Below are 13,371 nucleotides of genomic sequence, written 5' to 3' on the forward strand. Positions count from 1 at the left end.
TCCATATACTGCAAATTAGCACTGTGGTCAAAGGATGCCTGCATTTCAGAGCAATTACTATGCAAGATTGTAGCTGTTCTGTCTCAGGTGTAAAAAGTTAAAATATGCAAATACTTCTCCATCCCCTGGCCAGTTATATTTCTGATTTTGAAACTTCTTATTTTTATGAAGACATTCTGAGCATATGATCTGTTCCATGCATTCCTACATCCAAATGTAGATCAGTAGGATGAATTGTCTGCATGATTTGATTAGAAAGGGAGATGGGATTTGCATAAATAAATATATAAATATCCCCCCTCCCCTTTCACGGTTCAAGGCACCCAGCCACGACCTCTTTCAAAATACTCTATTGCATTCTGCCTGCCCAGTTTAGTTTTATGTCCCTTTCCCTACCCCTCAACATCTCTACAGTGGTACAAAATCACCTTGCTTGCTTTCAGAGGAGAATATATTAATCAGAGATTCTCTATTTCTCACCAAACCTGCCTCAACAATTCTTAGTTCTCACGAGTAATCTTCTGCCATCTCCTTCTACCAGCAATTATAAAGATCTGATCACAAGCTAAAGTGATCATAATTTGTATTGGGGTAATACATTTAAGCGCTTACCATATTTCGTTACATATAAGTAAACTTTATGTTTGTCAAGCACAGGCAAGGTTTTCTTGATTCATTTGAGATTTTGCACTGATCTAAGAAATGATGAGAGAGAAATATGGCAAAACCTTAGGAAGTTTCAGAGGGACACAGTTCAATGCATGAAAAACTGAGAAAATGTAAAGTTTTCCTACGGAACACTTCTGTTGTAGGAATGGCAGTGTCAGTGTATGAGTTTGGCTCATGACAGTCCACCCAGCTCCAATATTATCATTATTACTACAGAGATCTTTTGTTACAGACACCACAGATTCCCTCATTACAATAACCCCACACACATCAAGCTAATGAGAGGCTATGTAATAGGAAAGCTGTGTGTGGCACCCTGCATGCCCATGTGTGTGTTCTGGGATGTGAAAGAGAATTACTCCACTATCTATAGCCCGCTTAGCACCTGCTCTTCTGTCCGTTGGGGCAGGCTGGCCTAAGGTGTTACTGAGACCTCGGGGAGAAGGCTCAGCTGGGGCTGCAGTTGGTAAAAGGGTCTGCAGAGAAGAGAAGCAAGAACCAGAATCTGTTATACTTAAGTATGACAACAGAGAACGATAAATTTGAAACAGATGCTCTTCAAATGAGCTGTCTGCCAACAAAGTGATTGCTGAGAGACTCTGGCCTCCACCAGGAGGAAGTCTCTGAGAGTCTATCCAAGTTTAACATAAGTTTATTATTATACAAACTATTCAAGTTGCAATCAGGACAGTTCTTTCCCTATTCTCTCCCAGAGGACCATAGACATGGCAATTAAAAACAAGGAAAAAGCCTTCCAGGGAAAACCTTGGAATAGATCATATGACACCCAAATGGGAGCTGATGAACTGTAGCACTGCTTAACTTGATCTATCAGCCAGTTCAATACTGTTTTATTATAAAGAACTGTTTCTGTGTTGCCCAAGTTTGAAACACACAATCATAGTACTATTTGTTAGACCAGGAACTTGCTGAGCTCAAAAATATTTTAGAAATTGAGACTATTTATACCTCTAACCATTCCTTCCTTACCAACCACTGTATTAAACCCACAAACACGATCCCTTCTCCCCACTACCCAAAAACCTTTGGCAGCACTCTGCCCCTCAATTTGCAACACAGATTCTGTCTTTCAGAATCTGCAGAATGCCTTCATAACCACAATGATAGGAGGAAGATATGTGAGGCACTGAGAGGAAGGATAATTGATGGCAAAATCCAGTGAGCCTGCTTCAGCAGGAGCAGAGCTATGATAAAATATGGTACCTACTGACCACAAGTCAATGAGGTTCTTCTGTCATGTCATTCAAATGTCTTCTGTCATGAATAAAGGAGAAAGTGATGGGGAGAATACAGTCATACCTCATGTTACGTCCGCTTCATGTTACATTCTTTCAGGTTACATCCCGCGGCGATCTGGAAGTACCGGAAAGGGTTACTTCCGGGTTTCGCCACTCGCGCATGCGCAGAAGCACAAAAATGACATCATGCACATGCGCAGAAGCGGCAAATCACAACCCGCGTGTGTACAGACGCGCCACTGGGGTTGTGCTCTTTTCATGTTGCGAACGGGCCTCCGGAACGGATCCTGTTCGCAACCAGAGGTACCACTGTAATAAGGAAGTGGGAGCAACTGATGAGGCAGTATAGAAAGAAGCAATATGGGGTTCCCGGCTATGTCACGAGTCAATGGTGATTGCCGCCCGCTGCCCTCTGCAGACAGTGGGGAGGTTCAGGCAGGTTATGAGGCAAAAATCCTGGCAATGTTCTCCAGTGGGGTCTGGGGAGCTCACTGCATCCCACTGTGCTACTCAAGCCTGTGTCTGCCAACTTGAAAGGCAGAAAAGGTGCAGCCTGTGAGTGTGTCCCTACCATGGACGAGCCTCCATCTCTGGCATGGTTTATGGTTGGTTCCTCCTTAATCTGGAATATTGGCGTTAATCAAGAGGCGCTTCTAGACCAACATATGACAATGGGCTGCAATTAATCAGCTGACGAAAGGACTAGGTTTTTCACTGTGACAGTATTTGAATGTTTTTTTCTGAAGCTTGAGAATCCTTACAACAGCCGGGAAAGGAAGGGGGAGGACATAGGTGCTTGGTGCTTTCATATGGTTTTCAAATGGCCTACTTTTTTCTTGTCCTCCCCAGTAAAATGAAAGAGACTTGTGTAGCTGTGGCTGTTAACGTGGAAAAGAGGAGGCTTTTGATTTATGCTCAACAAGGAATTTAACAAGCCCCCCTTGACCGAGGTTGAATGGACTTTATTTAAAATTATCTTTGGATTGGATCAGGAGTATGAGGGAACAATACAGAGCAAGAAGAATGAACAGCTGCCAAATAGATCTGGCAAGAGGCTGAATTCAAGGGAAAAAAATGTTTTTAACTGTGTGCTGAGGAAAAACTCCAGAGTGGAATTTTAATGGCAGAGACTGGGCATGTACTCTGTGAGCTATTTATGGCTGCAGCTTATACGCTGGTTGGTAAAGAGTGGAAAGAATGGAATGTGACCTTGTCCCATCCAGATAACTACTGCAAAGAACTCAGCAATGGAAGATAGTAATTAATGCTCCCAGCACACCAGGTCTGAAAAAACAATGTATATGATGTATATTTCACACGTGAAATGGATTTTATATTTATAAGATATAACAGAGGTGCTGTTTGTAAGGAGGAAAAAAATGTGGTCAGCTGCAAGAATGGACTAACAGCAAGTGAAGGTGTCAATTGGACATTAATTAAGAGATGATGCAGCTACCAGAGGAAATGATCGACATATGTTTGCAATAGGAGTGGGAAACCTGATTTTAAGAAATTGTATCAAAGTAATTTGGTTTGATTTGTAATAATTTGGAAAATTACATACTGAAATATGTAAATGTTTACGACTTTTGAGATGAGCTGCACTCAAGATGAGCAGCACTGCCATGTGTGAACTAAGCCCTAAAACAATAACACCCATAATCACTAAAAGGAGCTATTTCCTTGCTCACTGTAACTCTGGATTTTTGCCAGAAGTGCTTGCAACAGATTTTGCCATCAACATCCTTCACAGAAGGCAGATAATAGGCCCCTGTGATGGCCTGGGAATCTGATTCAGAAGCTGAACCTGAGGAGTCCCAGCCTGCACAGGAGTCCCCGCCTCCAGGGCCGGCTGAGCCGGGGCAGGGGCTTGAATCCGAAGGGCCTGCACCTGTGCCGGGTCCTCAGGAGCAGACATCAGATGTATCCACTCTGGCTCCGGAGGTGATTGAGGACCCATTGCCTGCAGGTGCACCTCTCCCAGCCTTGTCAGGGGAAGGTGAAGCTGCCCCTGGGTCCAGTAACCCTCCAGCCTCTCCTGAGCTACAGAGGCTCAGGGCAGAGAGGCAGAGGGAACTGGGTTATCTCAGGAGGAGTGCTCACCTTAAGGCCAGGAGAGGCGGGTCACCTGTGGGCCAGGACCGCCCCTGACCTCAGAGGAGATAAAGGTCAGTCAGCCCAGTCCCAGGTTGCGGGAGCAATGTCGTTGGAAACCTGTTTCTGCCAGCACCCAGACCTGTTCTTCCGGAGCTCCTGACCACGCCCAGCTTCTTGCTTTGGACCCCGCTTCGCCCTTGGTGGACAGTCCCCAGACCCCAGACCCTCGACCCAGGACCGGACTCTGACCACACCTCTCGGTAACTCCCCCCAGGTCCAGCACATCCTAAGTACCTGATAAGCCAACTAGTATCTCTTGATCAAGAAACTTTGAGTAGGACCTCTCACTAAACTACCAATTTGAAAAGGTTCAGTCTCAAGCCTGCCACCCTTCTGTCCCTAAAAAACAAGTTTTCTTAAATTAATACAACATTAGATCCTGCTTTGGCCTTCAGGTATCATCTGTCATGATATGTCTTCCCTGCTCATACTCTCTGTGGCACACTAATATGTAGTATTTTATTTATTAAAATGTTTTTTAATCCTCCCTCTCATTTAATTTATTAAATTTATGCTCAGTCCTTACTCCCAAAGGTGCTGAGAGTAGCAAACAAACAATAAAACAATAAAAACATTTTAAAAACCATTCCAGTAAAGATAGAGACCACCAGAAGTTCTCAAGATGGCCAACAACCATATATATATATATATATATATATATATATATATATATATATATACACACACACACACATCTCACAAAAAAGAGACAAACCAATAAAATATTAAACTAAGTTCAATCAATCATCATTAAAAGCTACAGAAAATATACTATTGCAACTGAGAACACAGGAGCACTCTGGGCATCTAATCCCTGTGTTAGGAGTGCTCGCAGGAGCCAGGCCCTGTGACTGGTAGGGCTTCGCAGGACTGGGGCTTTCCTAAGTTTGTTCTGAAGAGGCAAGGCGCGGCCGCACACGTGAGGCCAATTGGTAACTCACAGCACCTGGTGGAAAGAGTCAGGAAGGGATATAAGGTCAGCATTTTCCTTTGGCTCTTTGCCACAGCAACACGCTTCCTGCCTTGCTGTGTTTGGCTTCTTGACTCCTTGCTTCCTGATCCTTGGACCCTTGGCTCCAGGTTTCCTGACCCTCGGACCCTTGGCTTCTTGACTCCCGGGTCTCTGACTCTTGGACCCTTGGCTTCCGGACTCCCATTCCTGCTCCCACCCCGCCATCTTCCCCTGGTCCCAACATCCTCAGCCGGGACTTCGACTGCCCGTAAACCAGACCGTGACACCCTTTCTAAGATGTTTATGAAGGACCTTACCATAACACACATAGTTATACATGATATACAGGTCTATTCCAAAACTATTATCGCAGTGTAAATTCTATCCTTTAATAATGTGAGGTCGTAAACTATTAACTATTTGCACTGAAATCTTGACTAACATAGCAAGAAGAAACACAGAGCTCATTTGGCATTATGTGGCCACATTATGCAGCTGACACAGAATGTCAGCCTGTTCTCTTGCCCTCTTTTGCAGCAAACTATATGTAGCAGTTACATCCTAGCCGACAAAGTATGATTATGGTCTGTCCTACAAACCAAACTTGCAAAATATGGTTCAACTCCTTCAGAGCTCTGTCTTGGACAGTGGCTTGGTTGATATGACATGTAGTGCCAAATCATGGTTTTCTGTAAAACAGATGAACCTGATTGTATTATGCAAAGAAAAGAAAGCCAAAACATGCATTTATATAATGCCAAGCAAAGATTTAGTTTTGCATTCCATGTGATCAGAACTGCTATTCAATAGAGGGCTCTGAAGACTGAAGGAGCTGGAATTGTGTGCTGTTTTCATTTATAGAAACATGGCCTTTTACTTCAGTCTTTAGAGTTCTTTGTGTGAAAGAACTCTTAGAAAATTTGCAAGGCAGGTCTGGGAGCCCATAATTTAATCTGAAGTCAGGGCACCTTGTAAATGCAGCACACATTAAACATAGATTATGTGCACCAAACCCTGCAGGTCCTGCGGCAAGACTGTGCTCAGTTATGCTGCAACGCTGAGCTCCAGGGCTATTCAGTAACCTTTAATTTCAGTGGAATCATTCAAACCACTGCAGTGCAGAGAGGAACTCTCTAACCTATGCACTCTAGTCCAGAGAAAGATAGAATAAATGTGACTTGGCTGCAAGGTATTAAAATTAAATTCAAACAGTCAGGACAAGTGAAAACCATCCAGGACTTGACTGCAGTGGTAAAATGCTTCACATATTGAGGAAAGTTGAACCGCAAAACATGTCCTATGCATCCATTTTAGTTATTGATATGAGGAAACAATATTTTAGTACAAAAATATGCCCTGTTAAAAAGCATTACAAATATTTGATATAAAATATTTGAAGTTACACCAAAACACAGTTTATGATTATCCACATGAACTAGTATAACTATTTTCTGGGAACAATTCCATAACATAGCCAAATTTAGCTTGAATCTGCGATTCTGCTTACAAACCCAGCCACAGAAAATGCACATGGATAGTGAATTATGGTGCAACCTTTCATCGCTCATGTAGATAGGGGATCACATTTTAGTTGATCCCTGCACACATAAATTGAATCTAATTTAGGACAGAGACTTAACAGAAAGCATTCTGATAAAATGTTCTGTTATCTCAATGAAGACAACCCTGAAAGAAGATAATACTGACAGTCCAGTGTCACTAGACAAGTCATAAACCTGGCAGTTTTATAGGGAGTAATGGTTCCCTCTAGTGCTCTGATGAAGGATAGCATTTTACAATCAAGCTATATTCACCAAGATTGGAAAACTGTTTGGAACACATGTTCCAAGATGATGCTACAATTTAGGAGCTTCCTACAAATACATGCTACTGGGGATGCTCCATTTACAAAAAAAATACAATTTTAAAGATCAAAAGCAGAAAGGCTAACAAACTATCTGAAAATACCAGCTCCCTTCTACCAAGGAATGATGTGGAATTTATGTGTTAGAAGAAACACTATTTAAAAATAGGCTGGGAGATTGTGAGCTTGCTCTTGGCTAGAGGTCTAAACTGTTCCCTTGCAGAGGGCTCCCCTCCCCAATCACTCCATCCGTTTCAGCTATTCTCCTATCTCCCCTCCCTTCTCTCCCTCTGGTATCTCACTATTCATTAGGCCTAGGGCTCCGAATTGCCTAGTTCTGACACTGGGCATAGTATTAATACTCTACTTGGCCTCAATGGGATTAAGAGAGTAAATTTTAACTACAATAATGAAGCAGAAAGTATAGAAATGATATTGCCATGTATGTGAAGAAACGTTGGTGCCAGCATACCTGACACATGAACAGACTTGCTGCCCTATAAAATATTTACAAAATGGAACTCCTGACGGAGACTTACCACAATTAGGAAAACGACAATGTCCAATACAGCATTAATCCAGAACAGATTCAAAAACCACACAAATAAATTATTGCTGCAAGCCTCGTCTGGTTCCCATTGCAGTGGCGGATCTTCGGGTCTCAAATTTCAGCAGTACCCTGTGCGACACCAAAATACTGCACCCACCCACCCCTCTTCTTGCTCTCATTCTAATAATAGTTGCGGCATCCTCTGGGGTGCCCTTGAGGTTCCATGCCCAGTATGACTGAACACACTGCACTCCCCTATATCCGCCTCTGAACATATAGCCAGGAAAAATTTGGCTGGGTGAATCCGAATCCAGATGCATCAGGGTAGTAATGAAGTGAGAATCCAGTCATGAAGAAAGAAAACAATAAATTCCACTATAGCACATATAGAAAACCACCATACTGAATGTTTGATTGTTCACCAAAAGCTATAGAACACTGAATGGCATTTGGAATGGAAAGCTGAGTGACGACACTGGCTTGCTACAAGCCCCTAATAGCTTATGCTTAGTATGCTAGACGCAGGTAAGGGACGCGGGTGGCGCTGTGGGTAAAACCTCAGCACCTAGGACTTGCCGATCGTATGGTCGGCGGTTCGAATCCCCGCGGTGGGGTGAGCTCCCGTCTTTCGGTCCCAGCTCCTGCCCACCTAGCAGTTCGAAAGCACCCCTAAGTGCAAGTAGATAAATAGGTACCGCTTTATAGCGGGAAGGTAAACAGCGTTTCCGTGTGCTGTGCTGGTGCTGGCTCGCCAGAGCAGCTTCGTCACGCTGGCCACGTGACCCGGAAGTGTCTCCGGACAGCGCTGGCCCCTGGCCTCTTAAGTGAGATGGGCGCACAACCCTAGAGTCGGACACAACTGGCCCGTACGGGCAGGGGTACCTTTACCTTTACCTTTAGTATGCTAGAAGGAGGCATAGCTAGCTGGCTTGTACAGTGAACATACAAGAACTCCTATTAGGAAGTAAAGCTATACTGCAACATTTTGTTGCAATTCCCACTTGTTTCTATTAATGGTAACTGAAACAGTGTCTGATTTGATGCATAGAGGGAACAGAAGGACTGGTAAAGGGAGCAAACAAAATATGTGGATTTCTTGCCATGTGCGGATTAATACTGCTAAAACTAGCACCTTTTCAGGGCTCCAAAGGACAATGACAATCAGCACACTTCACAGAGCAAAAGCTACACATACTCCCATCTCTTGGCATTTAACAGAAGACACTTGCAAAATTTTGCACTAACTGAAGCTCCTGAGACAGCTCATAGCTCATATTACTATCATCAAACCCTGAAATTTAAAAGCATCTATCTTTTCTAAAAGGGAAAAACAATATGCACAGTAGATATAATTGACAGTTGTTCTAGAAACTATAGCAACCTGCTTATTGAAAACCAAGGCAAGGTCCAGGATGATATCGAAGCTGGTCACCCATCAATTATTAGCATTTTACACATACTAACTGCTACACCACATTTGCTGTCAGAAAATTGGATCCAGACATAGCCATGCTTAAACCAACTGAAATCAATGATACTTAAGTAAATGGTGACTTAAGTCCCACTGATCTTAATAGATCTACTCTAAGTAGATGGCTACATCTGGATCTAACTCCCAGAGGCCTAGTGTGGTGCTGTGGTTAGAATAAGGATAGCCCACAAATCCCATCAGCTTCTAATGCCCAGGTTAGAATGCTGTACTTGGCACCAAGGAGGCCCAAGTTCAAATCTTGCTCAGCCATGAAGTCCACTTGGCCCTTGTCCAGTCAGTCCTGTGCACTCTCTTTGCCTAAGCTCCCCAAGGGTTGTTACATGGATATTACCAATGCTAGTGGTGAAGGGCTCTTATCCAGCCCTCTGAGCTCCATGAAAGGTAAATAGAATAATGTAATAAGGGAATGAAAGCAGTAAGTGTGGAAACAGTACTTTGCTCGTCTGTAAATGGTACCTCCACCCTCAAATGCACTGCATTGAAGCAGCTTGTTTCAGGACAAACAAACAAAAAAAAGATAATGTCACTCAGTCAAACTTTCAATAGCCTGGTTTGCACACCACAGTAAGCCGACTATGTCTTCCCATGATTGCATAAATGTGCTGGAAGAGATCACACCATCTTTGATCATCCCCAGCCCTCTTAGGTTAGGTTTGGCTTAGTATGTAGTCCGAACCTGGTTTCATGGCTTACCTTTCTCCTCCTTAAGTAGGAGTTGTAGCCAAGGTTCATTCTTGGCTACAACTCATGGTTACCGGGGAGAAAGTCTAACCAGAAACCCGTTTGGGTCACACACTAAAAATACTGGGAAAGAGACACAAAGCAGGTACAATCTCCTACCCACATGTCCACAGACCAAAATCTAAAATTGTCTCACTTACTATTCACCGCCCCATGCAGCATTGTCCACAAGCACGGCAAAACCAAATCATGGCTTTCGACAAATCAACACCATTTGTTTAAAACATGGGGTTTCCTCCACCCCAAGAATTTTAGGAACTGCAGTTTTCTGTCCCAGAGCCACAATTCCCAGAATCCTTGACAAAGTAGAGTTCCCAGGATTCCTTGGGGGAAATCATATGCTTTAAACAGATGGTGGGGGTGTGACCAGCTACAGGGCATTTGATTGCTTGTTGGGAGGGACAGTGGTCCAATGAAGTAGTAGTCCAGGATACATATATCCTTCCCCCCCTGGCAGGGACTCAACACAGCTTACACAATCCCATCCCCTCACACATTTTTATGTTTACAACAACCTTGTGAGGTAGGTTAAGCAGAGAGGTCATAATTGGCTCAAGGTGACAGGTGCGTCTGTATAAATGAGGTACATGGGTGTGGTGAGATCAAATGGCAAAAGAATCTTCCTGGTGTAGAAGAGAAGGTCCCTATCTTCATCAGAGAAATGTTGGAGGGTACGCTACCGTGATGGAGGGTTCGTCCACATTGAGGTCCAGCTCCAAGGGCCTTCTAGCAGTTCCCTCCCTGCGAGAAGTGAGGTTACAGGGAACAAGGCAGGGGGCCTTCTTGGTAGTGGCATCTGCCCTGTGGAACGCCCTTCCATCAGAGGTCAAGGAAATAAATAATTACAGTCGTACTTTGGTTATCAAACGCCCTGGAACTCAGATGTTTTGGCTCCCAATTGTTCTGGTTTCTGAACGTTCTTTTGAAACCTGAACATCTGCCACGGCTTCCGCAGCTTTTGATTGGCTGCAGGAGCTTTGGTTTTCAAACGTTTTGGAAGTCAAACATGTTGAATGGTCACTTTAAAATGTGAAGGTTCATTTCACAAGTTGTGTATGTCTTTAAGGGCCAGGACCAGGGCAAATAACGAGACCCAGTCTTACAGCTGTGAAACACAGCAGGTGCTGCTGAGTTGTGTAAATCAAGCTGTGTCAGCAATTGGGTATACAGTGGTGCCCCGCAAGACGAATGCCTCGCAAGACGGAAAACTCGCTAGACAAAAGAGTTTTCCGTTTTGGAGGTACTTCGCAAAACGAATCTCCTATGGGCTTGCTTCGCAAGACGACAATGTCTTGCGAGTTCCTGCTGGTTTCCCCCCCCTCCCCCCCTTTTCTAAGCCGCTAAGCCGCTTATCAGCTGATCCGCAGATAAGCCGCTAAAAGCCACTAATAGCGGTAAGCCGCTTATCAGCTGATCCAATCAGCAGATAAGCCGCTAATAGCGCTAAGCCGCTTATCAGCTGATCCGATCAGCAGATAAGCCGCTAAAAGCCGCTAATAGCGCTAATCCTTCAATGGGCTTGCTTCGCAAGACGACAAAACCCGCTAGACGAAGAGAATCACAGAACGGATTCTTTTCGTCTTGCGAGGCACCACTGTAGTATATAAGGAGCAGCACCTAGCTCTCCCATTACCCTGGGGGGTGGGTTGGTGGTTGGGTCATGTTGTTGTTGTTTAGTGTAAAAGGAGTGTTTGCTTTTTTTATTAAAACCTTTGTTAAAGCTATTTTTGAGTTCCTGGTTATGCATGGTCTCCCCAGCAAGCTCTCTCCAGCACTACTATACAGCAGAAAGCCAACAGAACAGACTTCCAGAACGGATTCCGTTTGACTTCCAAGGTACGACTGTATACAGAAATCCCTGCCAACCAATTCTCATAAGGGAATGGATACATATACATATATATCCATTACATGGGACAAAAAGGACAGGTTGCCACGGTCTGTCTAAATTTCAGACTTTTAAGCAAATTATCATACAAACTGGTAGGGGCTTTTTCTTAGAGGGGTTGTTCATTAGTAAGAAAAATGGAATAGGAGCTTGTAAGAAATTGGTTTTCAAACATTTTGGAAGTTTGGACTTCTGGAACGGATTCTGTTCAACTTCCAAGGTATGACTGTATCTGACTTTTTGAAGATATCTGATGTTTAATGTTTGATGTTTTATTGTGTTTTTAATACTCTGTTGGGAGCTGCCCAGAGTGGCTAGATGAGTGAGGTACAAGTAATTATTATTATTACTGCATTATTATTCCACTTGCCCAGTGCTTAGAAAGCAGTTTTTCCTTTGTCCCATTACTCACTACAAAATCTGAACAAACTTCAATCCTCAGAAGGATTTAGGGTTTTTTTCCCCTTTTGGGAAAAAAGGAAGGAAAACTTCCCAAGTAACTGTCTAGTTAGTGGTACCTTGGTTCTCAAACACCTTGGTTCTCAAAAGCCAAAAATCCGCAAGTGTTCCAGTTTTTGAATGTTTTTCAGAAGCCAAACATCCGATACTGTTGTCAGCTATTGTTTCTGGGGCACCCGCACCAATCAGAAGCTGCGCCTTGGTTTTCAAACATTTCAGAAGTCAAACGGACTTCTGGAACAGATTTAAGTTTGGCGCTTTTGTTTTTGCTATTTATTTTGCGTTTTTGGTTTTTGAGGCTTTTTTGGTTAATTTGTTTTGTCACTGCATGGAACCCAGTTCGGCTACTGATTGTGTGACTGTGGAAATGGATAAAAGCCGTTTTGATGTATTGTGTCTTTTGTTTTAATGTATTGTAATGTATTGATTTGTATTGTTTACTTTTTCTCTCTTTTTTTACTTCTTTCTGTAATCCTTAAACTTTTAATAAATATTAATTTTTTAAAAAAGGAAATGGATAAAAGCCCACAACCAATGACTATCATCAGTGCATGTAAGAATTTTTTTAAAAAAAATATATCATCTATAATACTATCTTACTTATTTTATAGTACAGTACATTGCATATTGCTTTCATTTTATGGATCAATCGTCTCTTTAGATAGCAAAATTCATGTTAAATTTCTGTTTTATGGTTTTTTTTAAAAAAGTCTGGAACGGGTTAATCTGTTTTGCATTACTTTCTATGGGAAAGCGTGCCTTGGTTTTGGAACGGACTTCCAGAATAGATTAAGTTTGAGAACCAAAGTACCAGGGCCTGATTTAGGTTTGATGAGGCCCTAAGCTACTGAAGGTAACGGGGCCCTTTATATGTCCAGCTGCCCTTTGTCGACAACAAATTGTCGCTGTTTTTTGTGTTGAATATATGATAATTTAGGTACCTAAAGGGTATCTAAAACCATTTGCACATAACAAAATATGTATTTTATCAAAGTCATTGTTGAACTGAAATACAATTAATTAGTATATTAATAGTGATTGGGGGGGGCAAGAGAGTGGGGCTCTAAGCTATAGCTTGTTTAGCTTATACGGCACTGAAGGTACCATTGTATTCGCTTACTTCGAAACATGGTCCTGCCGCTCCTGAGGTGAGGCTCGCCTGAGGCGCCTCACGCGCCTTTTCCCGCCTTCATCCTCTTAACAACCCTTAAAACAACCGTTAAAACGCTCCTGCCGCGGCACGCGCTGCAACGCTCTACCTAACGCGCACGCGCACACCACGCGACTCCCTTCTCGCTCCCCACTCGCCCCCCCCGCCCTATTCTCCCGCTTTCCACTGT

At 43.2% G+C, this 13,371-nt stretch overlaps 1 long non-coding RNA gene across 12 annotated transcripts in view; it reads right to left on the bottom strand.

Moving 5' to 3' along the window:
* Nucleotides 1-13,320, bottom strand: part of LOC310695833 — a 73,683-nt gene extending 60,363 nt beyond the window's left edge. For 6 of the 12 annotated variants that reach the window (XR_014520252.1, XR_014520253.1, XR_014520254.1 and 3 more), the window contains exon 1: nt 13,152-13,320. This is a non-coding gene — a long non-coding RNA (uncharacterized lncRNA). The remainder of the gene's footprint in view (nt 1-13,151) is intronic. The other 6 variants (XR_014520258.1, XR_014520259.1, XR_014520260.1 and 3 more) reach the window with 6 other exon arrangements.
* Nucleotides 13,321-13,371: the final 51 nt, after the last annotated feature.

This window comes from Podarcis liolepis (assembly GCF_965112155.1).
Source record: "Podarcis liolepis genome assembly, chromosome: 16".
Classification (NCBI taxonomy): Eukaryota; Metazoa; Chordata; class Lepidosauria; order Squamata; family Lacertidae; genus Podarcis; species Podarcis liolepis.